Here is a 22,410-nt window from a genome sequence, read left to right on the forward strand (position 1 = left end):
GATTCCCATGCTGCCCACAGCGGGGCCACACAAATCAGGACTTCACAATATTTTCTTGCAATACATTTGTTTACATATTTATTCCTAGGCCTGTTTTCTCCCACCACAAAGCCAAGTTCCTTGAGTTAAAAGGGTTACTTTTTCAACTGCTATATATAACAATAATTATAGTCTGCTCCAGTTCTTCTACACCCTTCATTATTATTCAGATTTTGAGGTCTATGGCAGATTAGAATTCCTACGTCATTTTCAGAGATTTGAGATATTTTCCTCAACCTCATTATTTTCCAGCATAAACATCTGAAATCTGAAGCAACGAGGTAATTTAAATGAAGATCAGAATGAGTTATTGACAATTTCAGATAAAAAAACACGTTTTTGGTTTAAAAAAATATCAAATTGGAAAGAGGAGGACAATTATTTCCAGTAAAATGTAAAACCATAAGAATGGCTATTATTTATGGGCTACCAACTCCAGGCTGAAATCTTACTATATAGGATTGTATCGAATCCTCCCCAAAGCTGCCCGGTAGGCTGTATATATGTCGCCTTCAATGTTTGGGATGCGAAGATGGCGCCCCAGAGACCTCAGTCTGTCTTAACGATCACGTGACTTTATGGGAAGACCTGGCATCCGATCCCAAGTCCCTCAGAAGCCAAAGCCCACAAATTTCCTCTACGCCACACTGACTTTCTCTCATTTGGCTTTCAAGTGCGTTTCTACTCTGGTTATCATGTTTATCATCTCAAGTTTCCTACTCAATTACATACTTTATTTCCAAAATAAATATTTATCCACATAAACCTCTATCTTCACAGGAAGCAGAAAGTTGAAAATCGCATAATCTCCGGGAAAATTTCTGATGATCTTCCTACGGGAAAGGGAAGTTGCGGTTTGCAAGGAGCACACGCGCGGACCTCTTACCAGCAGTTTGTGGGTCGTCGGACCACAGGAGGATGGGGGAAGCCTTTGGGCAGCCAGAACACATAAATCCATATCTGAAATACCTTCATAAGCAGTGTAGTTGGTGGGAATAACTTGGGTTCATTAAATGTTCTGTAATATTCTCTTTCTAAATGCCTTGTCCAATTATTAAAGTCAGAAGAAGCTATGCAACCTGTCAGCCACTAGATGTCATTGTTGCTCACGAAATAGAATGGCTCATTCTACAGTGTTTATGTGTAGATCCTTGAATGACTCCTGTCCTCTTCCCTGAAGTTAACCCTTCAACTAAGAGCTATGAGTAATATAGAACATGTGGCTTCTGATAACAAAAAACTTGTGTCCTTGATGGAAGCACGATAAACCTATCTAAATAGTTACAGAATATCACAAGAGTGTGCATTCATTTATGAGCAGTTACAAATATGAAGAACAGAGGTAACAAGAACTCTCAGATCCAGAGAGAGAAATAAATGTAAACTGCACTGGCTGTGGAAGCTTCCAGAGATGTGGGACTCGGTAGCTGTTCTAATGGATGAGTAAGAGTAGGGTAGGAAGAAAACAAGATCATTTCAAGAAGGAGGCATGCCATGAGCATTTGTGTGATGGTGGGAAAAAAAATACTGAATTTGGGTGAAGTAGAAGATTCATTCTGGGAAAGGTAGAGCTGCTGGTGAGGGTGACAGATGGTATAGGAACAGAAAAAACACAGGAGTGCTTGAATTTACCTTCCATCCTGAATTTGCCTCTGAAAGTTTCTGAGGAGAGTGATGTGACAAAAATTGCACTTCAGGAAGATGAAGTGTCAGCGGTACATAGATCCAGGAGAAAGGAAGAGTCATATTAGGGAGAACACATACACTACAGAAAGTGGACAACTGCTACAGTGTCCAGGTAACAAACTATAGCAGAAGACCAGTAAGGTGAACACAAAAAAATGACTGGGCTACCCTGACGTGGCTATCTCTAGTTGACGAAGACATGCTCCTGAATGGAAGGAATTAAAATATCTGGAGGCTTAAACCTTGTGAATGGCCCTTCATTGTTCTCAGGACAAGGGCCCCCCAAGTCACCTAGGGCCACAGGTCCAAGCATCCTGGTGCTATGCCATTTTCTTCTTTCAGTTCCTTGAACTCATCACGTGCCTCCTGCTTCAGGCTCTTGCCTGAGTTGTTCTCTGTCTCCATCCCCTCTTCCTCCACCCTTTCTCCCCTTACTCGTCTCTCTGTGTGCGTCAGTTTCTCTACAATACACTCTCATAGAACCAGGAGCTTTCGCATCACAGCATTTATCCCTTTTCATTTATATTTCATACTTATGTAATTGTTTAACATCTGTCACTCCTTCTAGAATATAAATTCTGTGGTAAAAGGGCTTATGTCCTCATTTGCTCTCCATCATGTCTATTCTCATCACTGTGGGAAACAGAGAAGAATCATTGCTTCTCTACTGGGTCTCTGATGAGCCCATAGAGGGGAGAGGCGGTGGCTAAGAAGCTGAGGATTTAGAGTTAAATGACTCTAGAAGAGATGGTTCTAATCATTTTAGTGTCCCTCCAAGTTGCCCAGGCATAGCAACTTTACAGTTCATTGACATGACCTGCAGTATGGAGCCATTTGCATTTTGGGCCTTGTAAGATGTAGCATTTTACAATCTGTTACAATTAAATGGCATGGAGCTATGATTGTTGGACCTGGAGATGAAGTAAAAGATTCAAGTCATTTTGAAGATATTTCCACAAATAATAAGGACCTTTACTGAAATGGCTCTGCAAAATCATTAGAAAGTTTTGGTCAAGATTTATTAACACTGCCTTTAGTAAAAGAGGTCCCTGTGGTGGCTGGGACAAATAGCTTGAAATGGTCTTTCAATTGCAAGAATACATTCAAGGCCTTCTGACACAATTTCTAGATCAGTCTTTGTTACAGAAAGTTTATGAATGGTTATTTGCCATGTGGCCAAGAAAACACAACAAGCATTTTGTGCAGTGATGACAGGATTTCCTGTGTTTAGCCTACTGTATGGATAATTCATGCTGATGCCTGGCATATGACTTAAATTCTGTTCTTGGCTTTTAGCTAGTAACCCCCTCTTAGTAAGCAATGAGTCAATCAATGATCTCATGCAGCTAATAGTGTGATTAGATCAAGAAAGACACAGTAGCTATGGAAAGTGGCTCTATTTGCATTTTGTGTTGTTCTTTTATGTTTAGAGTTATACTATATTGTATATTTGAAAAATGACCACAGCCATATTTCCAGGTCTACGTGCTTTTCCAAAACACTGCTATGCCCTCTCGGGATTGAAGGCTTTTCTCTCATCCTTGAAATTGGGTGCATTTTGCAGTTGTTTCAACAAATTGAATATGGTGGAAGTGACACTGCATAACTTACAAGGCTAAGTCAAAAATGTGTTATGAATGTATTGTACATTTCAAAATAGTTAGAAGTGAGGACCTCAAATGTTCTCAGTGCATAGAAATGATAAATGCTTGTGGGATGGATATCCTAAATACCCTGACTTAATCATTACATATTTTATTTGTGTAACAAAATATTGCATGCACCCCATAAATATGTACAAATATTATGTATCAATAAAAATAAAATAAATTTCAAAATGTGTTACGGCTTCCACGTGGTCTATTATCTCTCGGGATGCTCATTTTTGCAACCCAGCCGACATGCTGTGAGAAAGCCCAGCCACATGAGCCATCCAGGACTGTGTAGGATTATCAGCCCACAGACCCAGCTTGGGTCTCAGCCTGCTGCCAATGTCAACTTACATGTAAATGAGCCTTCAGTTGATTCAGTCCCAGCCTTTGAGCTATCCCAGATGATGCCAGACAGGGCATAGATGAATTATTCCCACCAGGTCCTGTCTAAATTGCAGGTTTATGAGCACGATAACTATTGTTATAAGGTATGAAATTTTGGGTCACTTGTAGGTAACTGGAGAAATAGCCTAAAACAGGGAGCAAAACATTCTATTTCAGCTTGCCCTTGTGCTTTTGTTCATGTTATTCCTAGGCCCTGAAATATCCTTTCTTTCCCTTCCTTTTTTTTTTCCCCCCCGCTTGTCTAACTTTTCTGCGTATCCTTCATGAATCAACACAGGTGTGAATCTCTGTAGGAAGTCTTCCATAACCCTTAGTTAAATGGCCATCCTATGTGTGTAAACCTCAATAATAGTCCCAGCCAAATGTGCTGCCAAGATTCATTTACATGTTTGATGCCTACACCAGTTGATGCAGTCATCTTTGTATCATTAATCTCCGTACATTCACGGACTAACACAGTGCCTGGTTCCACCACCTACTACCTTTGTGAACTTCGTCAAGTTAATGAATGTCTCTAAGACTCCCTTTTCTTATCAGTGAAAGAGATAAAAGCTTCAACCCATAATGTTTCTGTGAGGACTGAAGGTTAAAGTCATGGAAGTTGCTGGCATATACTAAATGCAACATAAATTAGCATAATCTCAAAATAGGAGGAAACAGCATTCCAGAAAGTAGATCTAACAAACAATATGTTGAGATCCATTATTCAGAGTTCTCGACACCTCCTTCCTGCTCCTCCACTGGGCAGCTTTGAACCCATTACATTTCCCCCATCATACAATTTTCTTTGTACATTGCTCTCAAGGGGAGAGCAGGTACTGCTTAGAAAGGGGACCTTAGTTGGATTGACGGATGGGTTTTAAAACTCATAGCAAAGGCAGAAGTCTTAAAAGCCAAGTGCTTAAGACAGATAACATGTTTTAAAGTTCAAATGCCTGGCTTTGAATATCAGAATACAAAATCTTGAAGGTAGCAAGGCATGGAGATTATGCCCAAATCAACACAACATATGGTGATGTAAGAGTTAGTGGGAGAAACCCAAATCCTGCGCAGTCCTCCCTGTCCTCCCCACTTCCCAAACAGAAAGGAATGGATGTGTTGTATCCTAGAGTATCCTACCTGTTGCATAGCCAGGGGAGACTAGAAGCCTGTTAGAATCCCTTGGTTATCATGGGGTTGGAATAGCAGACCAGCCACGGAATGATGAAGAGCCTGGACTAAAAGCCCCGAGGGCCTCCTTACAGAGCCTTTGTGTACCCCAAGGATGAAAGAAAGCATCCAAGGGGAGTGTAGAGTATTGAAAGAGATCCAACTGATTTGAAAAAAACCTAGGGCAAGATAAGGAAGACATGGGATGTGTGTGTGTGTGTGTGTGTGTGTGTTTGTGTTGGAGGGTGTTAATGGCTCAAGGGCATTATCATCAGTGTCTCCCAGCCCATAACAACAAGCACCTGTTGAAGAGATTTACAGCTCAGCAGACACCAGATGTTGTACTAGGTATATTTTATTTTGGTATGATTGGCGTAAATTCCCAGGTGTAGATGAATAATATGAATGCAACTTATTTAGGTAGAGATTCCCTTTTTCTTCAATTACTCCTGCCTTAGAATGGAAGGGGTCTTATAGTCTTCAAGTGAGTAGACAGCATGACTATGTCCAGACAGAATGACAGCAGTGCCCATCTGCAAGCTCCGTGGGTTTAGGGCAATTTGTTGACCATTTCCTGTTGACAGCCTTTCCAACAGCATTAATCCCATGGATGTGGTTTTCCAGCAGTTTCAGCCAGTTCCTTCCTAAGAAGTCAATGCACAGGATTCAGTGGAGGCCAGCGGAAACGTCCCTCTCCTAGAGAAGTGCTGCTTCATCAGGACTTGCAGCTCTCAGCAACATCAACCTTCTTATCACTGTAATCTGGAAGAGCACATGCTGTTCTCGATGATGTTGGCAACGGGCTTTATGAGAAAATGTCATGGAAGTTGTCCTTTCCAGTTATAGCTAAACCACCAGGGTCAAATTTTATTTTGCACTCAAGATCCACAGATGAATACTATTGCAAAGCCTGCAATATCCAGAGATAAAGTGCTCTATGCTCTGAATCGTGCAATTCAGAAGGGAAGCACAATGAGGGAGTAGTTCTAAGAGGGGGTATTAATCGGACTGCTTAGGTTCTTGTCTCAGTTTCAACATTTACCAGATCTGCAAAAGTATTTTACTCTTCATTCTTCAGTTTTCCTTTCTGTAACATAGGCAATAATGTGCTTCCCTTGTAGGACTTGGGAATTAAATAAGAAAACATATAAGAAGCACAGTGCTTGGCATTTTCTGAGCTCTTAATGAATGCTGGCTTTGTCATGAAGTTTATTATTGCCAACATTTATGGTGGCAGAAAATGCTGGTTGGCTGCCCTACAGACATTTCCTGATGCACTGTCTTCCTTGTAATCAGAGTGCTAATTTTGTATATTTATCTGGGAACCACATGCTGATGAATTTTGATTGAACTAACTGCTTGTTAATAAGTGGCTCTCCTATTTCTGAGTATTCAGGGCATGGCACAACTTGCCTAAAGGGAGACCTGGGCATGTGACTTGCTGTGGCCAGTGAAATATGAGATGCTTGACACCACAAACAATGACATTCATGCTACATGTCTGTCACATTACCTTCTCTTGAGACTTTCAATAAAAATCAATGAGCTTTTCACTTCAAATCACAGAAAGACTACAGTGTGGTTGTTATCTGTTACCATACCATTACCGAGTCCATCTTGGCTGGTATATAAAAGCAAACTGCATGAAACCTGTTTCACTCTTTGATAACTATTTTGCATGGCATCTTTTTGTCCCTTAATTTTTAAAAATTTTTGATTTTAGTTTTCATAAGTTGTTTTCGCTGCCATCAACTTTTTTGGTGGAAATTACTGGAAATTCTGGAAATTATTAAATCATAGTTCATATCAAACTGTGCTGATTGAGCTTTTGCCATTGTGAGTTTTCTTTTGTGGCTATTATTTCTCTTTTTTAAACTTTTGAGTTCAGGGGTACATGTGCAGGTTTGTTACATAGGTAAACTGTGTCATGGGGGTTTGTTGTATGGATTATTTCATCACCCAGGTACTAAGCCTAGCACCCAATAGTTATTTTTCCTGATTCTCACTCTCCTTCCACCCTCTATCTCCCATAGACCCCAGTGTGTGTTGTTCCCCTCCCTGTGTCCATGTGTTCTCATCATTCAGCTCCCACCTAACAGTGAGAACCTGTGGTGTTTGGTTTTCTGTTCCTGTGTTAGTTTGCTAAGGGTAATGGCCTCCAGCTCCACCCACATCCCTGCAAAAAACATGATCTCATTCTAACACGTTTAACTTGGTTGTGCTAAATTCTGCAGATCTAAATTCTGATAAGCAGATGTAAATCTGTAATTTTCTAATCAATAATAAAGGATTATTAGAAAGAAGGCAGAGCATCAAACAGACTCTAGAACGAGACTGGTGAGTTCCAACTCTGGCTTTGTCACTGCTTACCGTGTCACTTGGGGCAAGTTACTTAACTTCTCTGTTTCCTTTTCATCTATGAAAAAGGATCATATCAGCATTAGCATCTAACTCATAAAATATTTTATGACAGTAAATCAGTTACTTTTTTATAAAAGCTCTTAAAACAGTGCCTGGAACAATAAAAGCTATGTAATCTATCTATCTATTTATCTATCTATCTATCTATCTATCTATCTATCTATCTAGATACACACACATATCTATATCTATATCTATCTCTATATATGTATATATATATTTTTTTGAGATGGAGTTTCACTCTTTGTTGTGCAGACTGGAGTGCAATGGCTCAATCTCAGCTCACTGCAGCCTCTGCCTCCCTGGTTCAAGCAATTCTCCTGCCTCAGCCTCCTGAGTAGCTGGGATTACAGGCATGCGCCACCACGCCCGGCTAATTTTGTATTTTTAGTAGAGACGGGGTTTTGCCATGTTGGTCAGGCTGGTCTTGAACTCCCGACCTCAGGTGATCCACCCACCCTTGGCCTCCCAAAGTGCTGGGATTACAGGCCTGAGCCACTGTGCCTGGCCCGTAAATATTTTGAAGTGACTAAAATATACGGGTTTAACTATTAACTTTATTTTTTTTGACTGTTTGTATAAAGTATACTTATTACTTGCTCTATTCTTGTGGGTGTAAATTACATATATATTATTTAATTTAAATATATATATTTTAAAAAGAAGTTTATTGGTCTTTAAATGGCTCAAATTGCAACTAAACAAATTGGGTAGTGGCATCAGCCTAAGACACATGATGCATCTTTGTCAGTTGGCTTCATAGCACCTCAGTACCCAGGAAAGGAAAGGTCTCAAAGCAAAGTCACAATGTTAGTGGTTAGGACCTCTGGTTAAACAAGACTGTAATGAGTACACATGGAGATTGCTGGGCCCGCTGGCCGGTGTTACACTGGTAACTTGAATTCTGCGCATGACATAGCCTATGAGAAATACAAAATGAAAGATGTACCTCTCAAACCCTTTAAGGACAAATATTTAACAGAGAAACTGGATGTAATATCTAAGGAGTGAGTTCCTAGAAAGTCTATTTTTAACTTTACATGCACACCTGTTTCCTGAAATGCCTGAACACATCTTTGACCTGTTTAAATCAGAACTGAGCAAAAGGAAAAAAAAAACTTTGTTGAATCAACTGTCCTAGTTCCACTGCAAAGAGGAAAAAAATATCAGACAGTGGCATATTTCCCACTGAAATTATGTCCCCAAATAGCGTGCTAGAATTCTTCCGGCAGGAACACCACACAATGGTGACACAGCCTGATGTTTGGTCAGTGTGTGCCAAACATGTTTTCTGCACAGTACCCAGGTTTGACTACTTGACATTAACTTCTGAAAATGTAGCTACAGTGTTCTTCATTCAACAGTGCAAAATGCATTAGCATTATTGACATTTTCTTCCTGCTCCCTGCTCCCAGGAGATCAAAAACTTAACACTTATATGCTCACCACTGGCAGAAAGTGATTTCCAGGGACCAGCATCTTAAAGAAAAAAAGGGTTCATTCAAACATAACTGGTGCTGAATCCTTGCAGTTGAAAATTATCTAACAAGTATATGCTGGCCCTTCATTTTAAATGAACTTGAAGTTTATTAAAAGTGATCAAAGAGCTCTGGAATCTTATTTTCAAGAACCAGAGTATGGCACACATTTTAAATTTGGACAGGCTCCTAGCAGGCAGTTACTTCTCAAGAATCTTCTATACCAAAGCTGTACTCCATGCTGGGCATATATCTTCTCACAAGGACACATGAGGCAGTGGACCCCTGGTGTCAGTAAGAACACACCCAGAATGATATAACCTGGTATTTTTCTGTTTCTAAATTAAGGCATATTCAAAAATTTCCATGTACAAGTTTACACCACTTTAATCACCAGGTAATTAAAGCAGATTCACAGATGAATTACTCTCAGTTTAACTATATGCAACAACCACGCCAATAACTTTTTCTTCTAAATTTTGCATAACAATGGTTTTAAAAAGTGGTACAGTTTAACTATCATGTTCACAATTGTCATTTTTCAAGGCAGTAGAAGACCAAGATACTTTAATATGATATTAAATGTAAGCTTTATAATAAAACACCAGAGGAAGTCCTCTTTCCTCCCTCTCCTCACCCCCATCTCACCTCTTTAATTAATTTCAAGAAAGACTGCCTCAGAAACACAAGCTCCCATGCTACATTCAGGACCATGATAATTGTTGGCAATTACTAAATAAGTTGAACTTTGCTTCTAGGTGAAGCCATATTAATTTCTTTTTTAAGTAAATTTGAATTTCACTGCAGTTCCAATTCATGCTTTCAGTGATATACAACAATTTCCAAAATGTTAAAGTAATTTCAGTCTATTGAGCCTTCAGTGGCAATGCTTATAAATTATATTTATTAGCATAGTCGAGATAAGAAAGGAGTTTGGGATTTGATTATAAAATGCAGGATCTTTCTCTGATTGTCTCGGTTAAACTTTTCCTCTTCTTTTTCCACTCTTTGTCATCTTCCATCTTTCTCACTCGAATTTCTCTCATTAAGTCAAAAAATACCTTGTCAACATTAGCTCGTGTTTTAGCAGATGTTTCCACATAGTTAACATTCCACTAGTCAGCTCTGTTTTTTGCCTCTTCTATAGAAACCTGCCTTTTATCTTCTAAATCTGACTTGTTACCAACCAGTAGAAATGGAATATTCTCATCTTCTTTTACTCTTAAATCTGCTCCTTGAAGTCAACTGTAGCTGCAAAGGATTCCATTTCTGTAATAGAGAAAACACAATGGAAGTAGTTGTCTTTAATTGCGGTGTAGTTCTCCTGCCCAGCTGTATCTACGATATAGATCTGTACGTCCTCCCCATCCCGAGCTCCCTTCTTCTGATAGCTGTCTGCTTTGGTAGGCTTATATTCCTCCACAAACTCATCGTACATGAACTGTAGGTGAGAGGTGAAGCCAGCTGGACTTCCTGGGTCGACTGGGGATTTGGAGAACTTTTCTGTCTTACAAGAGGTTTGTAAAATGCACCAATCAGTGCTCTGTAAAAATGCACCAATCAGCACTTTGTAGCTAGCTAGAGGTTTGTAAAATGCACCAATCAGCCCTCTGTAGCTACATAGAGGTTTGTAAAATGTGCCAATCAGTGCTCTGTAAAATGGACCAATCAGCCCTCTGTAAAATGGACCAATAAGCATTCTGTAAAATGGACCAATCAGCAGGACATGGGAGGGGACAAATAAGGGAATAAAAGCTGGCCACCCCAACCAGCAGCGGCAACCCAATTGGGTTATCTTCCATGCTGTGGAAGTTTAGTTGTTTTACCCTTCACAATAAATCCTGCTGCTGCTCATTCTTCAGGTCTGTGCCACCTTTAAGAGCTGTAACACTCACCAAGAAGGTTGGCAGTTTCATTCTTGAAGTCAGAGATACCAGGAACCCACCAGAAGGAACCAACTCCAGACACATAGAGCAGACTTGCCCACACCACCACTGTCCGCCATGATGACTTTGTGTAAGGCCAAAGAGTTCTGACCCTTGGGCTTATTTGCGGCCTTCTTGTGTTGTAGTTTTCACCAAAGGATTAGGAAGAATCTGCAGTGCGAGCCAGTGCACTGCCCCGAAGGCTCTGGAAGTCACTGCTGTGTGGCTCCTGGCAGAGGGTACTTGGCCCTCATCACCTGGGAGGCCCCGGGCTGGGAATGGCTGAAGGAGGACTCTGACGGGTGGCGGAGGAGCTTGGGCAGCTGGAGGAGGATGATGATTTTGGGGCTCTGCCCTGGGGAGATCCACCGTCCTCCACGGTATCAATTATATTGATGAAATATAGGTTTTGTCAGTTTTAAACTATAAAACGTTTTCCCATGAGTAGAGTATTTGTGTTGATTATTTTTACTAATAATATTAATTATATGTGATTTGTTTATTTAAATAGATTTTAGCGGATACAAGTGCAGTTTGGTTACATGGACATATTGTGTAGTGGTTAAGTCTGAGCTTTCACTGTGACCATCACCCAAATAGTGTACATTGTACCCATTAGGCTAATTTCTCATCCCTAAACCCTGTCCCATCCTCCTACCCTTCTGAATTTCCCGTGTCTGTTTCACTAAGTCCATGTTTAGCTGTTTAGCTCCCACTTATAAGTGAGAACATGTAGTATTTGACTTTCTGTTTGAGTTATTTCACTTAGAATAATGGCCCCCAGTTCCATCCATGTTGTTGCAAAAGACATATTTTATGGCTGAGTGGTATTTCATGATGTGTGTGTATATATATCACTTTTTTTTAATCCAGTCATTCTTTGATGGACACTTAGTTTGATTCCATATCTTTGCTATTATGAATAGTAGTGCTGTGATAAACATATGAGTGCAGGTATCTTTTTGGAGAAATGATTTTTCATTTCTTTTGGGTAGATATGCAGTGGTGGGATTCTGGATGTAATGGTACTTCTATTTTTGGTTCTTTGAGAACTCTCCATATTGCTTTTCATCAGAGTTGTGCTATAGTTGTACATGATTTAAAGTGTTATATTTAAATTTTGTCAAAACCATAAGAAAACTGGGAATAATCTTCCACAAACATTTTAGGATTACTTTATATCAAGGGTTGGCTTATGGCATTACAAATCTAATCATCTATATATGTTGAATCACTTTATTGTGGGTCCTGTTGAAGCAAAAAGCAAACAGCAGGGTTAAAATGTCAAGCTAAATAGCACTGGGGTCAAAGAGGCAGGGCAAAAAGAGTGAAGTCAAAATTGCCTGCTTCCTCTTTCACAAATGTTTCTTCTACACATTGATCTTTGTGATTCGTTCAATAATTCTTAAGTTGTCCAACAGATGGTAATTGAGAGCCTCCTACATTCTAGGCACTGGAGATTCAGCAGGGAACAAAGGACAAAGCAGTTGTCTCACAGAGCTTACGTATTCAAGGGGAGGAGGTAGACAAAAGCAAACAGACAAATGCATATATTTAGGTAGTAGTAAGTGCTCCGGAGAAAAATAAAGCAGAGTAAAGAAGTTTGGCAAGGCGTAGGTGTGAATTTAGAAAGTCTTCACCGGTCTTTGCTCAGGAATCTGAAGGAAGAGAGAGGGCGAAACAAATGTATACATGGAAGATGACTGTTCTTGGCAGAGGGAAGGATCAAAGACCCTGAGATGGGAGACTGCATGGTCTGTCTAAGGTAGACCAGTGATATGTAGACTCTAGTAAGCCCTTTGGGGACTCAGGCTTTCACTCTGTGTGAGATGTGAAGATGATGGGTGTTCTCAGGCAGGACAGTGACATGCTCTGAGTGAATGCAGTCTGGAGCTAAGACTACTGGGGTTGAGTCCTGGTTTTCTGACCTGTTAGCTGGGTGACTTTGGGCAAATTATTATTATTTTCTCTGTGCCTCTGTTTTCTTTCCTATAAAGTGGGATTATCATGGCCCTGGCTACATAGGATTAGAATAAGTATTAAAATAGTTAATATTTGTAAAGTGTTTTGAGCAGTTCCTAGCACAAACTAATGCCATGGAAGTGTGTGCCACATAAATAAGTAAAGGTATTTTATAGTATCGTTTTGACGATGGTGTAAATAGTGTGTGTGTGTGTGGGCGGGGGGAGTGATGGAAGGGTATTCAAGGTGGAAGCATGAAGACCTATTAGGAAATTAATCTAACATGGCAGTGATGCTGACTTAGACCCAGATGGGAGTAGTGAAGGTAGTAAACAGTGATTAGATTTGAAGTATATTTGAAAATAAAACTGATGGACTAGAAGTGGAGTATGAGTGAAGGAGAAGAGTGGAGGCTATCTCTAAGGTTTTCAGACTGAGCTACTGGGAGAACAACACTGCCATTTTCTGAGGTAAGAAACACTATAGGAAGAGCTGTGGAGAGTTGCTGACCCAATAAAAGTTATATCCTTGGACCGATCAAAAAAGAGATGGTGTAGATTCTGAGTGCAGCCATCTGAATGTTTAATGGACTTAAAAATATAAAACTCCTATTAATATATTTTCAAGACAATAAGAGTGCAAGTCAATCCAGTAGGTATGGAACTTAGTGGGGTATAGAAAATCCCAGGGAATTCAAGATACTATACTGTAATCTTTAGGAATTCAGTGATGAGCTATGAAATACTGAACCAGTGCATTCCTGAGTGTATCTTGAAAACAGATCTTGAAATAAAGTTTCAGAAGTCCATTGGAAGATACGGCTCATAGAAAATGAAAAATTGGCAAACCCGTGATCTGTGGACACAGCCAAATGACAACCAACACAACCAACAATAACACAACAGATAAGCTTTATTTTACTTTCAGTTGCTAAACTTTGTGGAAAATACATCATGTCCAAGGATAAAACAGAAGTTACACTGATCTTTTATGGTACATGACTCAAATTTACTAAACATAGAATTTTGTATAGCTGAAATTGTTTAGTTCTGAAGGCCTTAAACTATGTATTAAGATACATTGAGGAAAATAAGTTTTGCTAATTTGAGAAGACATAGAAAGATAATACATTGAAGTTGAATTCCTTTGTCAAATCTAGTGTGATTTCCAAAGTTTTCCAAGATAATTTGAAATAGCCAAAGATAGCCCACCTCGAATTCAAATAAAATTAATTCAGCAATATATATTTATGTATAATTTACATGACTATGTACCTACAAAAAAAGAACTTACTTGAAATACAAAGGATCCTTGGTGAGTTCTTCTATTTAGAACTTACATCTAATTTGTTCTCTGCTTAAGTACAAAATAAAAACATTTTTCTAGTAACCATTTTTATTTCAGAGTGCAGAGGTGCAGAGGCATCATTATTCCTTTGCAGTGAATAAGCATCTATTTTCATTCATGGTGCTTCTCATTGCTGATGTAATATCTTATATATCTCTAATTCCAGGGTTACTGAACTTAGATCAGTGTGGCTATGACATAGAAAACACCTGTGAATATCATTTAGCTCCATTGTTAATTAAATGTGGATTGGAGTATGATCAAAAAATTAGTAAAGACATGCTTAAGAAGGTACTGTAGAAAGAAGGATGAACTTGGGACTGGAAGACTTAAAATTATGCAGTTATCTTTTCACTCAGGTTCTGACTTATCCAAAATGATGTACCTGGGCTAAGGATTGCGGGCAATATTTGGGTTCTGCAAATTTCCATATTTAGAATCAAATTTAGATAATAAAGTATGTATTTTTAAATAAATGATTTGAAGTAGAGAGAATGGTAGTGTCTTTGCTTGTGGCTTTTTTTGGGTTGAATATTGTGGCAGTGGAGCTGGGGAGGGGCCTGCTATAGCAAATCCAGATGCATATTGGGAAAGCTGAGGGTGTCGGGGCTGGTGGTCTGCTTTCCCTGGCAGACCCCCCAGAGCAACCTACACATTTACTTGAGTAAGACATCATGATTTAGAGCTGTAATGTGTATTAGCAGAAGTAGCTTTTGAGGCATAAACTGGAGGTTCCTGGTGCCTTGTGGCCAACCCTGGTAAGCAAGGCATTCAGAGATTCCCTCTGCTATCCCAACCCCCACGAATATGTGTGTGTGTGTGTGTGTGTGTGTGTGTGTGTGTTGGGCATGGTGGTGTAGAGATGATGGTAAGATACGTGAAGTGGTTCAGACCTAAGGTCGGGATGAAGAGTGGAGAGATTTTCCTTCTGGTAGCAAATGGCTGAAGACAACAACAGGTGCCACCATGAGAGCCCAATGAGCCAGACCAACTAGCAACAACTTAGCAGCACCAAAACAAGTCATCTGAGATGTTGAGAGGTGAAGCCAGCTGGGCTTCTGGGTCTGGTGGGGACTTGGAGAACTTTTGTGTGTAGCTAAAGGATTGTAAATGCACCAATCAGCGCTCTGTGTCTAGCTAAACGATTGTAAACGCACCAATCAGCACTCTGTAAAAAACAGACCAATCAGCACTCTGTAAAATGGACCAATCAGCACTCTGTAAAATGGACCAATGAGCGCCTGTAAAATGGACCAATCAGCAGGACATGGGTGGGGCCAAATCAGGGAATAAAAGCTGGCCCCCCCCCCAGTGGCAACCCGCTTGGGTCTCCTTCCCAATGTGGAAGCTTTGTTTTTTTGTTTGTCACAGTAAATTTTCCCGCTGCTCACTTTTTGGGTCCGCACTACCTGTAAGAGCTGTTACACTCACTGCGAAGGTCTGCAGCTTCACTATTGAAGTCAGCGAGACCACGAACCCACTGGGGAGAAAAGAACAACTCCGGAGGCGCCACCTTTAAGAGCTGTAACACTCACTGCAAAGGTCTGCGGCTTCACTCCTGAAGTCAGCAAGACCGCGAGACCACCAGGAGGAACAAACAACTCCGGACATGCCACCTTTAAGAGCTGTAACACTCACTGCGAAGGTCTGCGGCTTCACTCCTGAAGTCAGCGAGACCGCGAACCCACTGGGAGGAATAAACAACTCTGGATGAGCCACCTTTAAGAGCTGTAACACTCACTGCAAAGGTCTGTGGCTTCAGTCCTGAAGTCAGCGAGACCACGAACCCACGGGGAGGAATGAACAACTCTGGACGCGCCACCTTTAAGAGCTGTAATACCCACTGCGAAGGTCTATGGCTTCACTCTTGAAGTCAGCAAGACCATGAACCCATCAGAAGGAAGAAATTTCAGATACATCTGAACATCCGAAGGAACAAACTCTGGACACACTGTCTTTAAGAACTGTAACACTCACCGCGAGGGTCCAAGGCTTCATTCTTGAAGTCAGTGAGACCAAGAACCCACCGGAAGCAACCACTCCCAGACACAATGTGACCCTGGTAGGCAACCTAGCCATGGATATAAGCAAAATCCCCAAATCCCAGAAGATAGCACACACAGGTCTTAGGGTGTGGAGTGAAAGCCCCTGTCCCTCAGCACAAAAATTTCCCATAAACTCCCTCATATGCCCAGATGCCAGAGGAGGAAAGAACTGAGTATTTACTTTAAATAAATTATTTTCTGCTCAGACTCTTTTAAAGAAAAATTATTTAATAAGGGTTTCAAACATCAAAACATTAAAGAAAATAGTGTAATGAACTGCCATATATTTTGATTCTAGAATCATCAAGATACTGCCGTGGACACATCACCTATCTTTCTTTTTCTGTTTCTTTTTTTCCTCATTAAACTTTGCCTAAATGGGTCTCAAAATTCTGTGACAGATTTTTGGTTAAGTTTTTTTCTATTAAAATGTACTGATTTTGAAAACTAATAACTTAAAACTGCCACATGAAAAACAACCCAAAATGGTTCGCAAAACATTCTCCTTCTGAAGATTTTACAAGGCGTTGTTGTCATTAACGGGTCTTTTACTGTTAAACTTAAATGGCTAGTTGAAAGTTAGTTCTGAGACCGTTCTTCCACCACTGATTAAGACAGGTGTCAGGCAGTAGGGATAATATCCATTTAGGCTTCTGAGCTTTACGGGCAGACTTGGTGACCTCGCTTCCTCCAGCAGCCCTCTTGTCTACTGCTTTGATGACACCCACAGCAAATGTCTGTTTCATATGACAAACAGCAAAATGACCCAAAGAAGGACAGTCAGAGAAGCTCTCGACCCACCTGGGCTTGCCAGAAACAATTTCAGTGACAACAGCTTCACCCTATTTCAAGAATGTAGGGCCATCTTCCAGCTTCTTACCAGAATGGTGATCAATCTTTTTCCTCAACTCAGCAAAATTGCAAGCAATGTGAACTGTGTGACAATCCAGAATAGCAGCATAGCCACCATTGATTTGGCCTGGATGGTGGAGGATAATCAGCTGACCAGTGAAGCTAGTTGCTCCCACTGATGGGTCATTTTTGCTGTCACCAGCAACGTTACTATGACAGACATTTTTGACAGATATGTTCTTGGCGTTGAGGCCCACATTGTCCCCAGGAAGAGCTTCACTCGAAGCTTCATGATGCATTTCAACAGACTTTACTTCAGTTGTAACGTCGACTGGAGCAAAGGTGAGCACTGTGCTGGGTTTGGGAAACCCAGTCTCCACTCAGCCCACAGAAACAGTACCAATATCACAAATTCTGTAGACATCCTGCAGAGGCCGACTTAAGGTCTTGTCAGTTGGATGAGTTGGTAGGATGCATTGCAGAGTTTCAAGCAGCATGGTTCCGCTGGCATTGCCATCTTTACTGGTGAGTTTTTGTCCCTTGAACCACAGCATATTAACACTTGGCTCCAGCACGTTCTCACCATTCCAACCAGAAACTGGCACACATGCTACTGTGTCAGGGTTGTGGCCAATTTTTGTAATGTACATGCTGACTTCCTTAATGATTCTCTCATATCTTTTCTGGCTGTAGTGTGGCTCAGTGGAATCCATTTTGTTAACACCAATAATTCGTTGTTTCACTCATCTAAAATCTGAGATACTTGAAGGAGCTCTCTCCTATCTCAGCAGCCTCCTTCTCAAACTTTTCAATGGTTCTTTTGTTGATCACCCCACACTTGTAGGTCAGATGGCCAGTAGTGGTAGACTTGCCCTAATCTATATGTCTAGTAATGATGATGTTGATATGAGTCATTTCTTTCTCGTTTTGGCTTTGATTTAGTGGTGATTTTCACAACACTCATGTTCTGGCTGCAAAATCGTTATGAAAAACCTCTTTTTGTTTCTATTTATTTTTCTTTTTCTCCTATGCCCTCCCCCGTTCTGCCTTGCCCTGCCCTCTCCTCCCCCACCCCCTCACCTTATCATTCTTGTGAAAATATTTTAAAGCAAATCCGGGTATCATACCACTTTAATTTCTATATATTTCACTCTTCCCTCTAAAAAATGCAAACCTTGTATAACTACTCTCTTAGATCAGAAGAAACTTAACACTTTTACTTGGAAAACTTAATATTTTTTCCTCTTGATATCCAGCAGTGCTTGGCTTGAGAACAACATTAAATCAGTAATAGAAAAAAAGACACTATTTTTTCTTTGCATATTTCCTTTTAAGATAAAAGGTTGTTGGACATCTATATAGCCGCCTTATAATATATTCATTTAAGTGAGTACTTCATAAGATTTCACTTCTCTTCCTCATTGAGATAGTGATTATACAAGCAAATTTTTTTGTGTGTTTTGAAAGGGAGCTACATATTATTTAACTTGGAAATCTCAAAAAACACTTTCAGCAACTCCATAGAGCACAGACATTTACCATATTTGACGTCTTATAATAGTAAGTACAGAAACATTAACATTTTTTGGAGCATGTAAATTGGTGACAGAAAATGACGTGTGCATATATTTATACACACATACACACACACAAACATACACTTTCAACCAAGCATTTCACTTATAATTCCCTGAAATTGTATCTACCTTAGAAAGCATTGATTCCTAGCATTTCGGGGTCATTCAATTATTTTTTTTATAACTTTATGAAAGTTAAGGACTCTAGCTCCAAAATTGAACTCTCACACACTCACACGATTTTGAATATACACTTTTATTGATTCAAATGCAGCTATGTATCTAGGATACCCTTCTAGCAGCCATAATCAAACCATTTTCATCTTACTTTTTGGCCATGCATACATCTTGACTTTATGTTAACTGACGTATCTTTGTATCTGTTTTGCTACAAGCTTCAGTGCCAGGGATATCTTTTATCAGTAATGCTGAGAAATATTCATTTTTCCAGGAAGGTCACTGGGGCCTCCCCCTGCTTGGCACTTATTGCTCTGTATTCTCCTTGCCAATTCAAATGCCTGTCTCTCCTTCTAAACCCTGAACCTCTCAAGGGCAGAGACAAGGTCTTGTTTACAGGAGTGCAGCCTCCAAGATCATGTCTGGTTTTAACAGCCCCTAAATAATTACTTACTGGATTTTGTGCAAAATGTTATTCTCATTAAACACTTATGAAGATATGTGAAGTTCAGTGATTTGCCCAAAATCAAACAGTGAATAAGTGGTGTAGTGGATATTACTCTCAAGACAGCTGACTTTCAGTCCAAAGATATTTCCTATACATTACCTGTCAAGGATTAAAAAAAAAAAATTGCTGCAGTGCAAGTCACTATCAATATGTGAACTCTTGTCAGAGGTAAGGTCTCACTAGCTTGGGACTGACCCAGAGAATGCAGCATAACTGTTCAGAGCCTCATGATATGGGTCTCAAAGAAGAAAAGAAAGGAAATCTTGAGGTAGAGAGAGGTTTCCAGAGAGCAAGACAATATATATCTTAGGGAAACTGTTATAATCATCAAAATGATGGCACATTTTAGGATTTGTAGAATATTGATTCAAAAGCGCTTTAATCTCCTTAAAAATGAAAATATTTAAGGATGTGTGATTTTGGGGGTGGGGGGATACTTTAAGAAACATTCTTGCAACCTAGGATATCAGATTGCAAGCCCGGTTAACTAGTTAACTGGTTGACTGCAGTTCAGTATTATTATTGGCTCATGCCTTCCTATCCACTTCTCCCTCCCAGCTGCCAGTTTCTACAAAAGAAATCTCATTAATGTCTTTTGTTCATGACATGTCTGTGTTGTTTCTGTAACTCTTTTTGTAGAAAAATAATGTTATTTCTTGTTTTATAAGTGAAAAAGTTGGATGTTTGTGAAAATATAAGATGAACTTTATTGACGGCTTAGTCATTATCAACTTCTTAATCAACTTGATCAACTTAGATGGTGACTTTATGGTGAATGGCACAGAAGACCTAAAGTGTCTGGTTTAATAGCTGAAACAACCCTTCGAGTCACTGATTTATTTTTTCACTTTATTCCAATTAAATTTTTATAATATAGGCTTCCTGAAATTTGCCACCTCTCTGAAAGTAGAAAACAAGTCAATAGAAGACGTTTCTAAGAAAAGCCAGCAACCAGAGTGAGCAGAATCAATTTGGACATATTAACCATAAGTTCATACTCAAAGAGTGAACTCATATTTAGTGTGGACAACTTCTAAATGGGAAAGATTGAGGGGATATGTTCAGAGAATAGCCTAACCTTTAGAGAAATTGCAGCCATTTTCTGTTTTGGTGGATACATGAAATATTCAGGAAAGTTATGCTTCTGTTGACTTTGATTGAAAAATCTGTTATAGGGTCTTTTTAGTTTTCTTGGATGACTCATTTTGAAATATGGCATTAAGACAGCATTAAGAAAATACTGTGGAAAGAGAATCTCACAACACCTAGCCCTAAGGCATTTGAAAATCTTCTCTTTATCCTTTTACGTTAATTTCTTAATTTTTTAAAAAGTCAAGCGCTGATAGTAAATATTCATCCCCCAAAAACAGCATTTGTGAATATTCATCCCCAAAAAACAGCATTTGTGAAATATCTCTTATGTGTAAGTATGTTCATAGCATGGGATCATGAATAAATTTGTATTTAGGGTTGAACTAAGCCATAGATAATGCAAGTATTTTGGGGGAAGACACCCTTATTAAGGTATGTCACAAGATTTCTTATTGAGAGGCCCACCTCATGCCACCCTCTTCCAATTACCTGAGATTGACACTGTTGCCTTCCTAAAGAAGAGACCACTTATTGTTAATGGGTGTAGGAGGTTGCAATGCTCTGTGTGTATGCATGCACGTGCACGCGTGCACGCACACACACATACACACGCACTTAATAAGATACCTACAGCAAAGGAAAAAGAAATCATGTGTTATCAAAGAGTTAAAGTCATTTCAAGGATGTGTCAAGGTTCTAAGTTTGGCCTAAAATTAACATTTTTTTGTTTCTTGGAAGGGTGAAAAATTAAGCCATGAGTTTCTATTAGCTGAAGAGCACAATTGGTTCACACGACTAGATGAACAATACCAGGTCAGATGAGGGCACTGATGAAAAAGAACACAGAGCAGGTAAGTTTATTTATTTATTTATTTATTTATTTTTGGCGAGAACTGGGAGAAGCTGAATGAGAAAGGGTATATACATGGCAGCCCAGATTTTACATCTCTGCATGGGGATCAAAGGTTAGAATGAAGGAACAGGAGATTCGAAGAGAGAAGTAGGCAATCACCAACATGATTTTCTTTGACACTGCGCTGAACTCTGGCCTGCAGAGAAGGTAGACCTCAACAGGGAGACAAATGGGACTTGAGCGTGGTTAGCAGGGCTCATTAGAACTATGGAGATCTGGCAGCATCACTGTCACATTCTAATTATTTGCCATGGAGGTGGAAAAAGCACTGTGAAAGAGCAATTTGAACAATAACAGAAATGGAGGAATGCAGATGAACTGAGAGAAAGAGGACTTCCCATATAAGACACTGAGAGAACATATTTGAGGAAAAAAGATCTTTAAGATAGTCACAGGGGGTACTGACAATGTGTTAAGCACTTTTACAGGTTTTTTTTCTCATAAAATCCTTAAGATAACCCTATGAAGTGGATCTTATTATTATCTCCATGTTACAGAGGGAAACACTGAGGCTTAAAGATGTTGAGTAAGTTTCCCAGGATCTCACAGCTAGCAAGTAGCAGAGCTAGGAGTGAAATCTAAGGAAAGGCAAGGCAGTTTAAATTAAATATTCAAAGAGGAAAGTCATGTGAAAGGGGGATTTTTTTTTTTTTAATCAAGTATAGCTCTGGAGGGCAGAACAAATGGGAAGTTAAAGAAAAAAGTAAATTTCAGTAGGTTGTAAGCTTTCTGAATTTTAGAACTAACCCTGGGGGAAGAACTCCTTCATGAAATCATGAGCTGTATATACTAGAAACATTCAAGTGCAGCTAAAATGGCCACGTGTCAGAGAAGCTGTAGAGGGATTTCAGATTTGAGTGGGAATGTTAGACCAAGTGACCTTTAAATCCCTGTGGTTTAAAATTACCATGATATGAGTTAGTTCCTCAACATCTGGATTACATGTATTTTCAGGCCTGAAAAATAAGAGCTCAATCTCAGTTAACTCTGATTTCCCTGGAAGCCAAAACAGAAAGGGAAACTATATTCTGAATTTGATAAAAAGGTAGAAAATTAGTTTATGAGGAATAGCAAACTTTTTCTTTGCTTTCATTTCAGAGGGCAATTGAATACAAAGGTCAGTGTTTATTTATTAAGCTCCCTCATTAGAGGAAGTATGACATAGCAGGGGCTTTAAGGTGG

The 22,410-nt window shown here is 39.6% G+C and overlaps 2 pseudogenes; both read right to left on the reverse strand.

The window, feature by feature from the left end:
- Positions 1 to 9,774: 9,774 nt before the first annotated feature.
- On the reverse strand, positions 9,775 to 11,450 carry LOC129041546 (ras-related protein Ral-A-like; annotated as a pseudogene).
- Positions 11,451 to 16,669: 5,219 nt separating this feature from the next.
- LOC129041547 (elongation factor 1-alpha 1-like) lies at positions 16,670 to 17,698 on the reverse strand (annotated as a pseudogene).
- Positions 17,699 to 22,410: the final 4,712 nt, after the last annotated feature.

This window comes from Pongo pygmaeus, chromosome 6 (assembly GCF_028885625.2).
Source record: "Pongo pygmaeus isolate AG05252 chromosome 6, NHGRI_mPonPyg2-v2.0_pri, whole genome shotgun sequence".
Classification (NCBI taxonomy): Eukaryota; Metazoa; Chordata; class Mammalia; order Primates; family Hominidae; genus Pongo; species Pongo pygmaeus.